The sequence below is a fragment of the Vicugna pacos genome, chromosome 11, assembly GCF_048564905.1.
Source record: "Vicugna pacos chromosome 11, VicPac4, whole genome shotgun sequence".
NCBI classification, from domain to species: Eukaryota; Metazoa; Chordata; class Mammalia; order Artiodactyla; family Camelidae; genus Vicugna; species Vicugna pacos.
Genome location: NC_132997.1, coordinates 6,946,929 through 6,961,500, shown reverse-complemented (window position 1 = coordinate 6,961,500; position 14,572 = coordinate 6,946,929). Strand labels below are relative to the sequence as shown.

The 14,572-nt window shown below is 39.8% G+C and overlaps 1 long non-coding RNA gene and 2 pseudogenes across 8 annotated transcripts in view; 2 read left to right on the top strand and 1 right to left on the bottom strand.

Annotated features, from left to right (window-relative positions):
• The window catches only part of LOC140699618 (uncharacterized), a 47,042-nt gene extending 42,275 nt beyond the window's left edge, over window positions 1-4,767 (top strand). For 6 of the 8 annotated variants that reach the window (XR_012077832.1, XR_012077836.1, XR_012077838.1 and 3 more), the window contains one exon: window positions 1,479-2,376. This is a non-coding gene — a long non-coding RNA (uncharacterized lncRNA). Of the gene's footprint in view, window positions 1-1,478; window positions 2,377-4,047 lie in introns of those variants that run through there. The other 2 variants (XR_012077835.1, XR_012077837.1) reach the window with 2 other exon arrangements.
• Window positions 1-14,572, bottom strand: part of LOC140685453 (cortactin-binding protein 2-like) — a 29,859-nt pseudogene that overhangs the window by 6,850 nt on the left and 8,437 nt on the right.
• On the top strand, window positions 4,477-4,571 carry LOC116279515 (U6 spliceosomal RNA; annotated as a pseudogene).

The following is a 14,572-nucleotide window of genomic DNA, read 5'->3' as shown; positions in this document are numbered from 1 at the left end:
GCCAGTAATTAAAAAATAGATGAGTTCTAGAGCAATGTTGTGAGACAACCATTATGTCGAGATAATTTCTCTAGTTACACAGAGAAAAGAGAGATCCCTAAAACCAAATTCAAACAAGTCTTACGTAAGTGTGTGAATTTCCTCTCCTCTCAGCATGAAACCACATACCTGCTCTCTGGAGGGAACAGCCATGCAGAACAGCTTTATTAAGCAAGATGCTGAGAGCAGCTCTCACCACAGCCTGCTGCCTTTGGCTAGGAATTTTGGTTGTGTGCCCAAGGCCTGGCTGTCTTTTCTCAGAGGTTCCTGACAATATTGCTTCTTGAACTCTGGGTGCAATGACAGCATTCCACAGCTTAGACATCCAACTTGTGAGAGAGGGGCAGGTTCATTGTTAAGACCAGACCTCTTGTAAATTACATTATGAGGGACAGGTTTGAAGACCATGAAACAAAACCTAAGTGTTTCTATATATATCCTATAATTCCCAGGTAGTTTGGGAATAAATGAAATTATCCAACACCAGAGTAGTTTGAGTTTGCCTTAAAAGTGCAATGTATTTCAAATGAAGCTGTTCACATGTCTCTCTCCTTTTTCTGTATAAGATCTTGGAGAGCAGGAATCAATGTTTGAGTGTTGAATAGATAAATGCCCAAATAAGTATTTACTGTAAGGGGGAAGTGGAAAGGAGAAAACTTTACACACTGAAGCAGTCTGGGGAAACGATTGCCTAAAAATCTGTGTCTAAACAGCTTAAACTTACTTGCCATTTTCCTTAGTAAGATACATAGATTGTATTTTAATATTTCTGCAATGGGGATTCATTTTATAATCACTGGCAAATAAAATCTGCCTACCCCAAGGTGGGTCTACATGTGGAGGGTTAGCCCTGTAGAAGGGATGCAGTCAACGAGCCATCACCTCAAGTGAACTCTACACATTAATAGTTGTAGCTGTGGGACTTGAGCCCAAATTTGAAGCCCTCAATGCCAATTTAGATTCTTTCAAAAAAGATGACACTTTGTTGTAGCATTAAGAAAAAAAAAAACAATTACCATTAAAGGCTGTAAATTAAAAAACTACTCCCAGAGTAGGAAACTTGTCAAAGCTATTAGGTTATTGGCATCAGCCTTTCAAGACTGTTAAAACTATTATCCAGATAACAAGCATCTGTCTATGGTCAGCTTCTTTGTTCATGTCTAGTGATACATAATTCAGAAAAAAAATACACAATTACTCTTAAAGTTGCTAAAGGGGTAAAGATGATAAGCTTTGGCAAAAAAAAAATCTCTTAATTCCCTATATGTTTCAGAGACAACTCTCCACAGCATTTCTGTACCTCCTGTGTCAGCTGTTGTCCTGGACTACATTTCCAAGGATGTTAGTACAGCAAACAGACTTAGAAAATACAGTGCCTCCTTCTGGAGCAGTGGGCAGATTTGTTTCCTCAGCAGGATAATGAAAATTTTTCCTTTCAGGACAAAAGGTACACAGATTCACCAGCATCTCCTGTTAGAAGACAGGGTGATTGCCACCCAAGCTTGAAGTTCCACAGCTTTGATACAAAGACAGCACCCACCTGGGCCACCAGGCATCACCCCAGGGGACCCGAGAAGCTTGGGGAACTGATGCACGTATGAAACCTAGGCTGCAGCTGTGCTGTAAGTGATGAAGTGCTGGCTTCTGACCCAGCATCCCGAACCAGAGGCAGGTAAACCTGTCAGCTTATAAGGAGCATAAAATTCTCTGGGCGTCTACTCCTTGACAACAACTGCTCCAAACAGGAAAGGTGAAAACTGGCTCCTAAGAATCTTGAGACTCTGAAAAGGCTTAAATTTAATCATGATACTGACAAAGGAGTCATTATATGAATAAATGTTTTTCTGCTTTTTAAGAAGAAAATGCTATGTATTTTTTAATATAGCACTTCTTCTTTTCCCCCAGTGAGCTATTACTAATTTGACAGTTTGTCTTACAAAAGAGAAGATATATTATTTGCAACCCCTGCTTTCCAAAATGGATTTCTGCCCAGGATGCCAGAAAGCACAGAATCAAATCTAATAGCTAATCTCAGAACCCTTACTAAGTAAGCTGGATGGAGATAAATTTTTCCTCCTTTCAATTTTCTTCTGATTTTCTGTCTCATTAACCTTATTGTATATATGTCTGTTCTCATAAACTGCTCCAAAAGAAAACCTAGTAAGTACGTAAGTCTCATTAATAAAGGAGGAAGCTCTTCACTTCATCAATAGAATGAAATTGTGCCATTTTGTTTGGCTTTCTCTCTTTCTTTCTTTCTTTCTTTCTTTCTTTCTTTCTTTCTTTCTTTCTTTCTTTCTTTCTTTCTTTCTTTCTTTCTTTCTTTCTTTCTTTCTTTCTTTCCTCCTTCCTTCCTTCCTTCTTCCTTCCTTCCTTCTTCCTTCCTTCCTTTTTTTTTTTTTTTGGTTATAGGATCCTTGACGGAATGTGTCATGTGGACCTTCCTCAGGAGACACTGCACAGCAAGTCACCCACAACTCAGATGAGAGTTTTGTAAACAAAGGGAAACTGCTATTATCTAGTCTTAGCAAAAAACAGTCTCCCTAAGAACTGCTCAACAGACAAGTCCTGGTGCTCCTGCACCAGCAGTGTGGAGCCCAGCATTCCCTGCAGCTTTCTCACTCACCCCCCAAAATCCCAAACTGGCCTAGGCTCTACTTTACATGGACAAAGAAGGAGAAATGACACTTAATTCACTGTTGCTTGTATATACCCTGGGATTAAAGGACAAGATAGGAAATAACTTTGGTCCAAGAAGTGCTTCCAGTGTGCCCAAGCCGGCTAGGCACACTCTGAGCTGTTGCCAGACAGCCAGGGCCCAGTCAACCATCTTGCACAGGGGATCACAGGGAGAGGGCACCTGCCCTCGTAACTAGAGACACAGGAAGGAGCAAGATGGGGGCTCGGTTTAGAACAGGGATTCTTTTCCTTTTGTTTCTATCAGTCCAAAATTTAAAAGATAAACATTTAAAACTGTAAAACAAAAATGTAGCCGATTCTGATTTTCCCTCCACCTGGGGTGGCTGTAGGAGGGATAGGTAATACCATGCTCTATCATGTGTGTTAGCATGAGATGCGGCAATAGATCTGTAGCTCATTATGTGAAATGCAAGGATTCAGACGTGACAGTGCAGTAAGACACCTCAGATGAATTCTTACACATCAATTCTGGAAGAAATCAGTTTTCACATGTACTGAGAGTACCTCACAAGGTCTTGCAAATAGTAGGTGTTCAAGAAAGGATTCTGAACAAATGAATAAAGATGACATGAAATAGTTTAATAATTTGGATAAGTGAGAAAATGGTACATCTGGACCTGAGGCATGTTCACCTTGTACTACTTTTAATTTCCCTAGAATGCAAGTCAGCTAAAATGCTAACTTCATCAAAATGTACAGAGTTCTGCTGGCATAAGGAAATTCATTTGTTTTCAAATTTTAAAATGTATCTATTTTAAGTAATACTGTATCATACACATAGTTCAATGGGATCAATTCTCCTTAGAATTATATTTTATAAAAAAGTGTCCCTTTTTGGTAGCACAGAAGGTTCATAAAAGGATGAAGATTTATTTACTATGAGGAGAAATCTCAATAATTTAGAATTATTTCACAATTAACTCTATTTTATAAGAAAGCAGATTTATGTAAATCTTTATGATATAATGATAATTATGATATATCATAATAATTATGATATTAAGACTGAAGATAATATATGAATATTTGTATGTCCTACATGAAGAAGGGTTAGAATTTGGTATAGAAAAAAAATGAAAGAGTGGCTCAGTGACTCTAGCAGCACCACTAAAGTGACATCACTGTGTTACACCAGGCTTAGGGATCTGTTATAATTTCCCTTTTCTTCAAAAAAAAGGAACAATCATATTTCTCCCACTTTCTCCAATATTCTTCTAGCAGGAATAATGAGATCATGTGCTACAATTAATAACAGTTGAATATTAATTTCCTACTAAAGAAATATAATTATTATTTTTTTAATTCTAGAAGCCTGATGTTGTCCTAAAGATCAGTTTACCTTTGTCCCTGTGAGGAACCAGAAGAAGAAATTGTGAACAAGTGCCAGCGTGCTTCAGAGAGCCCCCAAGGGTTTGGTTCCTTCCTGCAGTTACAAGAGTTCTAATGTGTTGCAGGAGTCAGTCATTCCCATTGTGCACTCACTCCAAGAGCCCATTTTATTATCCTACCTGAGTGATTCCTGGTAAATTAAAGGCATTACCCTTTCCCCTCTTTCTGTTCTTCACAGCACACCCCACTCGCCTGTTCTTAAACACAGTGGAGGAAAGTGCAGAGCTTGACGCTTGGAACTTTCCTTTCAAAACAAGTAAAATCAATCCTTCTCAAACTAGCTTCACCAGAGAGGTGGAGAAGGGGAAAAAGAGGTACATTTTATCCAAAATAGTGCTGTATCCACAGAACCAAACTGGTAAACCAGTAAACTTGTACGTTTCAGAGAAGCAGGGTCCCTGCATAAGGAAGACATGCAAATTCATGACGCATTCGATGTTTTTCTCTTAGGTAAACTAGGGACGTTGATGTGCCACGTAGGTTACTTCTTGATAAGAAAAATGCACGATTCTGGTGATAACAGGGGAAGCTATGCATGATTGGGGAGCAAGGGGTATATCAGAAATCCCTGTACATTCCTTTCAATTTTATTGTAAACCTAAAACTGCTCTTAAACAATAAAATCTTTAAGAAAAACTAGTATCTTTTGCAATTATTTATGTGATTTTTTTGGCAATAAGATTTAAATAATAAGAGTGATGAAATTAATGGAAATCTCTATAATTTGAAAAGCTACAGACCTATGACTATGTTTACCTTACCTTCCTTCCTGCTGGTTAATGTTGTACATTATATGTGCTTTGGTCAAAAGCATAGATTGATAACCAGGCACTGACTTTAGCAGAGCTTGGGGCAGAAGACTTCTGATTAAATTACAAATTTCAGAAACTAATTCAAGTTACTAGTGGCAGGCACTGTTCATGGAATCACTGAAGGCATTCCCACTCCACACTTCTCCCTCCGCCTGCCTCCCCCACCCCACCCCACAAATGCACGTACATTCATATGCTCTAATGCAACAGACACAGAATTTTGTTCAGGAACTTGGTGGAGCACTTTGGTCTTGGGAAGTTCATTCTAGCCATGGTCTGGGGTGGAAAGGTGGGCATGAAAGTAGTTCTAGTTAATGAACCATTAAGGGGAAGTCAGGTTTCTGGGAGTTTGAGAAAAAGCTGTTTTCCTCCCTGATACAGAGGAGACGGAAGATGCTGAAGCTCCCTCTCTACACAGCATCCTGCTTCCTGCCAGCAGACACGTCTGTGTGAGGTTATGGTACCCAAAGCCCTGCAGATATCCTGCAGTCTGAAAGGTGGTCAAGAGACTCACCCAGACCTGAGATTCTGCCATCATGAAGGTGTGAATGGACGGCAGCAACACCTTCTGCAAGATGTCTGGTTATATAAGGGGAAAAGCCTCTTTATGTGAAGCAGCTAGCAGAGGGGTTTTGGGTTACAGCTTAAAATACTATGCTGATACAATGAAGATCCTGTCCTCCAAGTGTGGCCCACTGTGCAGGATTACACAATAAAACCCTGCTAAACTTAGCTCTTTTACTTCAGATCCATCCTGACACTCAGCTACTGGCCTCATTTAAGAATAATAATTAAATAGTAATGTACTAGTTTTGGTCAGCACTAATTAATTTTGTTACTTGGTAGAATATAGAATATTTTATTATTCTGAAAAATCACTAACAGTGATTATTATTCTTAAAAAGGTGTCAACAGCGTTCTAATTTTTTTCACATGACTTCTTAATATTTATGACAGGACAGGGTAACAGTCAAATATTAAGATTAGCTCAAGGGGATGGACAGTGAAGGCTCCAAGGAAGCAGTAGCTCTTCCTTAAGAAGAGTGGTTAACTTTCTAATCTAGTTTCCCACAGCATTTTAAACTTGGAGAGACTCCTTGAGAACAATGAATATTTGCTTGTTTTTTTTTAGTACTTAATATATTCCAGAAACCACTATGGATTTTGTATGTGTTATCTTATTTAACCCTTGAATATCCAAAAATTTTAATTGCTGTGCACCACACGTAAATGGCAGAGCCCAGGCCCAGGTTGCCTGGCACGCAAGGCCCCTCTCCAGGCAGCAGCCTGTGACTGTAGGCTGTTACCTCGTTCACAACTTCCCTTCTCAGGAACCTCTGCAGCAGCCCATGCATGGGCTCCCCGTCCCACTGCAGCTGAACCCAGTGGAAATGCTGCTGCACCAGCAAGTCAGAGCCCTGGACACAGGCCTTGGCAATGGTTCCCATCAGAAAGTGGTTCTCATCAAAGCAGTAACATTCAGATGTTACATTTCCTAAAACAAACTGAAAGCAACGCTCCAACCTCAGCAAGAGGTATCAAGGGACAAATCCAAATTCATATGCACGAAGGAAAGAAGACCAGGAAGCCTAATGTGTACTCTGGGGAATAGAAAGATTGAAAGGATCTTGAAGAAGCTTGCTTTTCAGCGAGCCCTCTCCGCTATCTTTACTTTTCTGGAAAGTACAGGGGCTCTCAGTGCTGTGATTTTCCAGAGGTCCCCAAAAGTCCCCCAGCAACTCAGACAGTGAAGATTTTTCCAAATTCTCTAAGATGATGATGATTTTCTTGGTAGCAGAGGATTGTTTCACTAGGATCAGACATGCTGTGATCAAAAGGAAATTTGGTGATTAAAGGTTTTACAGAAACCTATATAAACTGGCAAAAAGTTACGTGTGCAAAGATGTGACACAATGGGAATGCTCTTAAACTGCTATGGGAGTATAAGGATTCTGAAAAACAGTTTGGCATTACTGAATACACACACACATACACAATGGTCCAATACCAGTTCCTTAACAAATCCCAAAGGGAATCAACCCAAATGTCCACCAACAATACATTGTACTCCAACAGGAGTATATTCATACAACAGATATGAAAGGGAACAAATCACAACTACAAGCAACCATGTGGAGGACTGCTACAAATGGTATATCCAGAAGGAACCCTACTTCAAAATCACACCAGCACCCTAATGTTCATAGCAGCAATATTTCCAATAGCCAAGACATGGAAACAGCCTAAATGTCCATCAACAGATGACTGGATAAAGAAGATGTGGTATATTTATACAATGGAATACTATTCAGCCATAAAAACCAACAACATAATGCCATTTGCAGCAACATGGATGCTCCTGGAGAATGTCATTCTAAGTGACATAAGCCAGAAAGAGAAAGAAAAATACCATATGAGATCCCTCATATGTGGAACCTAAAAACAAAACCAAAAACAAACCAAAAAAAGCATAAATACAAAACAGAAATAGACTAATAGACATAGAATACAAACTTGTGGCTGCCAAGGGGGCAGAAGGTAGAAAGGGATAGATGGAATTTCAAAATTGTAGAATAGATAAACAAGATTATGCTGTATAGAACAGGAAAATATACACAAGATCTTATGGTAGCTCACAGAGAAAAAAAAGTGACAATGAACATATATATGCTCATGTATAACTGAAAAATTGTGCTCTACACTGGAATTTGACACGACATTGCAAAATGATTATAAATCAATAAAAATGTTAAAAAATATAAATAAGTATTCAGCCATAAAAAAATAAAATAGTGCCATTTGCAGCAACATTGATGGACCTGGAGAATGTCATTCTAAGTGAAGTAAGCCAGAAAGAGACAGAAAAATACCATATGATATCACTCATATGTGGAATCTAAAAAAAAAAAAAGACAAACTTATTTACAAAACAGAAACAGACTCACAGACATAGAAAACAAACTTATGGCTATTGGCAGAGAAGAAGGGATAAATTGGGAGGCCTAGATTTGCAGACACTAACTAATGTAAATAAAACAGATAAACAACAAGTTTATACTGTATAGCACAGGGACTTATACTCAATATCTTGTAGTAACTTATGATTGAAAAGAATATGAAAATGAATATATGTATGTTCATGTATGACTGAATTATTGTGATGCACACCAGAAATTGACACAAGAGTGTACACTGACTATACTTCAATTTGAAAATATATATATAAAGAAATCACACAAGGATACATACAGTATAATTTGAACATTATAATTCAAATGGGGCAACAATAAACATATAATTCAGGGGTTCATATGTAGTAATACTTTTTAAAAAAGCAAAGAAAATGGTTACTACAACAAGGCAGACTAGTGGACATCTCCAGAAGGAAAAGTTTGTGAACAGAGTGTGGCACATGGGTATATTCTGGAAACTGGGGATATTCCGTGACCGATCAGTGGTTAAGTGGTTATTTTAAATGATTCACTGATCTGTAAATATAAGTAGTATGTATCTTATAGATGTGTATTTCACAATACAGAAAGCCAAAATCCTTAAGTGACCTTTAATGACACATACGTAAAATATTCATAAAATTATGGAGACAGGACCTCAGAGACAAGCAGAACTCTCCTTTCATTTTACAGATCTCAGAGAGGTTACAGTGATCTGACTAAGGTTTCAGAAACAGTGGTTAAGGAAGGACTACAGTCTGGGACTTCTGATTCTTATTTAAGGGGTCCTCACACTAAAGACAGGGGGTGCTGAACTACATATCAACCCCAAATGAAAGATGGAAAGTAAATGGAAGATTGTTATTTTATGTAGAAGATAAGTCAGTGGACAAAAGTGTAATTGAAACAGTGCCTGGCACCTGCTAAGCACTCTAATGTCATTCAAATTGTAGTTAAAATATATATAATTCTTCCTATATACCAATGAATAAAAAGATTTAAATTACTTTTTAATGTTTTAGAAGATTCTAAGATGCCCCAGTCATAGCTAAATTAACCTTGAAAAAAGATCAATTTAAGATACTTGAGAGTAATTCTGTCACGCCTTCCGCTTTTCACAAACACTTCTGATAGTGTATCATACTCCCTTTGGCCTCCTTGTTACTATAGACACAAATGCATTTTCACTTTCAAAAGAACTCCTTGAGCACTGTAAATGAATCTCTTCTGAAGCTTTAAAAACTAGAAGAGTAGAAACAGTAACAACCACGTCTCAATTTAGCTGTACTTGGGGGGGCTGGGTCCTCTTCAACACAGCGATCGAGTCAAGAGTGCTAAAATTCTATGCTTCTCAGGTTCAAATGTTATTTCAGAGACATGGAAGTCTGAGAAACCTGTAGTTTTTTTTTTTTTAAACAACAACAACAATGATAAGCTAACAAACTTTTATATCCACTGATTAAAAAAAAATTGGCCAGGTTGAATGGTTGATGAATCTGCTTTTCTGTAACTAAGGACTGCAGATCTCCAGCTTTTCCCTGATGTGTGTTAAGTGTCTGACTAGCTCCAGTAGTCCTGAAGCTGCTGCATCCAGAAAGAACGTGTCTGCAGGAAAGAGGAACTGCATCTCAGCAAATGATTTCCCATGCCTCCTTGCTGGATGTACCATGCTAAGCACTGTGGCATGAGAAAGGTGATCAATTCTAACCAGGGATGTGTGCCATTTTAAACTGAACCTATTAAAAGGAAGTGCATCTTGACATGCAGTTCAGAAGAAGGCTTTCTAGGTTTAAGACATGGCACAGTCAGAAGAACGAAGGTTGGAGGGGACAGGGGCCTCAAACCAAGGTCAGAATCGAGGGGCATGTTGCAAGAGGGGTATGTTGGTGAGCTCAAAGCTGATACAGGCCTCAATTAGGTTTGGTTGGGAGCTCGGGGCAGAGGAATGAAATCAGTGGAACAGAATCCAGGAGGCCCATTTTTGAGCAGCCAGGCAGCAGGCTGGGTCCTCACCCTGGGCTAGGATCTTCTAGGATCCATCCCCGGGGGCTCTGATTTAACTGGTCTGTTCTGAGCTCAGGTATTGACATTTTGTGATCAGCCAGGGTGAGATTTGCTCATATGAAGTCTCAGAACCCAAAAGTCACGGGGGAGAAACTACCAGCTGAGGGAATGGGTGAAAGTCTTTAAGGAGGGGGATAAACATGATTTGAATCCTGCTTTGAGATCTTACACTGGTGTGATGAACTGACAGGAAAGGAAAGAAAAACAGGAAAACACCCCCAGACTCTTATTGCTGAGATGAGGACAAGAGGGAGTGGGACCCTCATCGAGGGCCAAGGCACAGAACAAAAAGGTGTTTTGAGATGGAGTCGGTAACGCTCAGTGGTTGACTGTCCTGACAGAGCGGTGGAGAGAAATACCACAGACAACTCGGAAGCTCCCATCAGAAGATGCCATGCAGGTAATGGAGGCAGAAAGCATACGAGGAAGAGCACACATGAGGCAGGGAGATGAGGATGGGCTGTTTCAGGCCTGAGTGTTTGCTGAGTCAGGCATCTCTCCTGAGCTGTCCAGCCGGGCTGGGACAGAAGGACAGGAGGATTCAGACTGGAGATAATTGAGTTTACAGGAGTTCAGGAGACATAAACTCATCCTCCTGGGTCAACAGGTAAGAACTGTATTGCTCGTTAATCCCGCATTGAATGGACAGCTTGTGCCCTAGACAAAAGGAGGTGGGGGTGCTGTTCATGATTGTTGGGTTGTTTCCATCTCATCTCTGTTCATCTTGGTTTTCCCTGAGGGACTGATCAAGAGTCAAACAGACTGGGTTCTTTGATGAAAAGCTTGGTCTTCAATACTGCTGGCCTCAGTTACTCAAAAATATACTCAATTTTTCAGTAACATCTACGTCTCCAACAGACCACTTACAAGCAACATCCTGAAGCAAGTTGGTCCAAAGGTAAATTTCATTTTAGTTGAGAAATAGCATGTTTTGAGTTCAGGTTAACATAGTTTCAGTTCTAATATATTAACCAACCACAGAAGCAGAAACTCATTACACCTTCTGGCTTGAAGGATTTATCAGCCCCTGATCAGGGTTTGTGTAGACACAAGATGGCCACCCACTCCACGCTACAGCTGGAGATTCCTTTTGGCCAGTGCTGGAAAGCCGTTCAGATTTCTTTTGCCCTGTGATAATTCAAAGCCCTATTTCTGAAACAAATCTACTCTTTTTGTCCTTTTCTCTTCCAACTTTATAGGCTATATCAGCCCTGCTCCTCTCCAGAGGCTGGTCATCTTAAACAGACACCCTCTTGGGTAGGCTCAGGGCTATTGTCCAGCATTGCACACCATTGTATTAAATGTTCTGGATAGCAGTTCTAGAGCAAGACTCATGGGCTTAAAAATAATTAACATATCACATTTATAGTTAAATCCAAACTCCTTTATATCTAACATACCTCAAGTCCAAAATCTCCCCTTTGAGATGGATGGCAGCACATCTTCTATACTGTTCACTTAAAACAAAGCTCTGTAGGGATGATGCTCTGAGTCCAGATGAGAAGCAAGGGACAAACCTTCCAAGAGCCTCCACAAACGTAGGGTCTAAGGAGGAACACTCATTTAAGTAGACTTCAATTGCACAGCCTCCTCCTATTATCACAGTAAGTCCATCTCTATTACGTCTGAAGTAGAAATTTCTCTCAGGAATTCTAATTCTAAGAATTTCTTTGAAATAGCAATTTAGTGTTTAATTTTTTTTCTACTACTGTCACATGCAATTTTAAAAAGTGTCGGTCTTGCTAACCCAACTTAATACCTTACACCGAGGAGAAATTTGACCCACTTCTAAAACACATTCACACCCTCCTTAGCAAATAACAGAGCCATGTGGCATGACTGTCTCTCACACAAGTCAATATGATAAGGAAGATGTTATTTTAAAATAAACACAAGATAACCCTTGCTAGCCTAAAGATAACCCTTGTTGACATGTTCTGTTCCACATTATTTTCTTCACTGGCACCATTTTAATTTCCATGTAAGTTTTATTTCTTAAAGCTAATTAGTTTCAAAAAATCTGCTGTTTTTCCTTCTTGTATTTTTTCATTCATACACTTTTTTAAAAATTCCTTCTCTGTGTCTCTTTCCACTGGCTTTCTTCTGCAGAGTTGTATAGAGGAACATATACAGTAATGCATGTATGATGCCCATTGGAAGATAAAAGTGCAACTTTCTAACCCCAGCCCAATTCTAGTAGTTTAAATCTCTTTCTTTAGAGAAAATAAGGTTAAAAACCAGGGATAAGTTTCGAATACCTTACAAATCAGTGTATTCCTCACTTGGAAGTCATGCAATTTGATCAATTTAATTTATTAGTAAAAAAGCAAGAGAATAGCTGAAAGATTCCTATCCCCAATATTCTAAAAGCCTACATGGAATAGAGGAGGAGACCCCCTTTCTTTCATCCAGATCTCTGCTCATGCTATTCTGTGTCCTTTTCCATCACCCTTTGACCAAAAGAACATTCCCTGCTAGGTGCTTTCTGCACAACAAAAAAAGGGACACCACAGTCTCCATAGACCCTTCCCACTGGCTCACACAAGATTCTCTCACACTGCTCAGAAGCCTCTGGTGCCCCCATCTATTCAAAGTGTATGTTTTCTTTGACCTCCTCATTGGTCACCAGTCAACAGCAGTTGGTCTTACTGAGAAAATGATGGTGACAGTGGATGGAGTTTTAGGAGATGAGGATGGACAGCAGCAAGGGAGAGATCTGAAGCCAGACTGTAATGTTCTTAACATCTGGAGACCTTCAGTGTTTATTCTGGAGCCACTGCAGTGTAATAGCAGGGAACTGTCCTGAGCAGTTTTCTATTCTAGGGTGCGCCCTCCGGAAGCCTGTAGGGGGCCTGTGGAAGGAATGAGACCAGAGAAAATAAGAAGGGTCTCCATTGTCCCTTGAGCAAGAAATGATAGGTGGCAGGGGGACAGGAGAGCAGGGGGTGGAGACGAGATGTAGGAAGCAGAGTCAGAAGAACTCACGGCTGAGTGGACGTGTGCACTCAGGCAGATGAGGATCTATGATACACTCAGCTGGCAAACTTGGGCAAATGCCTTCACAGTCTCGGCAGATGAATCTTGTGTTTATGTCTTACTTTTGTTATTAAAAAAAGGAAGAGGGTATTTGATACTTATAAATTGCTGGGCCACATACAGAATAAAGTCCTTTAATACTTGGAGATGCTACACTACTTCCTACATGAGAAAGGAGTTAGAGTGGAGATTTTTGGCCTCATTCTATAGTTCCAAAACTTCCTTTTTCAAACTCAGTTCACTCTTATCCTTATGCCCTATTATCAGCTATTGCCTTAACAACTCCTGCACACTCTAATCTTACTTCTTTCTACCTCCGCCATAAGCAAGTTCTTCTACCTGCTGACAATTAAGTACGACTAACTCCTTTTTCTTTGCCCATGCTATTTCCTGATCATCCACTCATTCAAAAAGCAATTATTGGCAATCAGTGTACAAGGTGAAACAGAAGAATAAGCTACATTACTAGCTTTCAGGGAGCTCGCAACATGTGTGTGGGCCAGCCCAAAAGCCCAAAAGCCCAGATAGTACCCTCACTGCCTTGACCTAGAGTTAGGTGGGGCACAGAGGTAAACAAAACCTACTGCTGTTCATCAGAGGTGGTTGTCATATCTGGGGCGATTAGAAAAGCCTTCATTTGAGGTGTCCTTAGAGCATTTAAGCAGGGGCTTCCATGGCTATTTCGATCAGCACTGTAATGGGCATAGTACCTGCCATGCAGCATAGTGTGTTTGTGTGTGAGAGAGAGAGAGAGAGAGAGAGTTAGTGTGTTTATTCTAGATGAAATCCTAGAGTAATTCTAGGCAAAAAATGCAGCATAAACAAAGAAGAGTAGAGAGTGGAAAAGCAAAGGATATGTGTGGAGAAATACCATATTTTCGCTGGAGCTTAGGTATCTATTTTTAAAAAGGGTCAGATATTCCAAAGAAGATGTATAAATGGCCAACAAGTACATGAAAAGAAGCTCCACATCAGCAACCATCAGGGAAATGCAAACCAGAACCACAGTGAGATATCAATACCTGTTAGGACGGCTGTCACCAAAGAGTTAACAAGTGCTGGTGAGGATGTGTAGAAAGGGAACGCTCGACAATGTTGGTGGGAATGAAAACTGGTACAACAACTGTGGAAAATAGCATAGAGGGTCTTCAAAAACTAAAAATAGAACTACCATATAATCCAGCAATTCTACTTCTGGGTATATATCCTAAGGCAATAAAATCTTGCAGAGATCTTGAAGAGATATTTGCACTCCCATGTTCACTGCTTAATTCATAATAGCCAAGATATGCAAACAACCTACCTACTCATCAGCAGATGAATGGATAAAGAAAATGTGCCATATATATACAATGGAATATTATTCAGCCATGAGAAAGAAAGAAACACTGCCATTTGTAACAACACAGATGGATCTTGAGGGCATTGCGTTAGGTGAGATAAGTCAGAGAGACAAATATTGCATGATATCATGTGTATGTGGAATCTAAAAATGCCAGTCTGATGATACACAGTAGAATGGTGGTTGTCAGGGGCTGGAGGATGAGAGAAATGGGGAGATGACAGTCAAAGGGTGCAGTT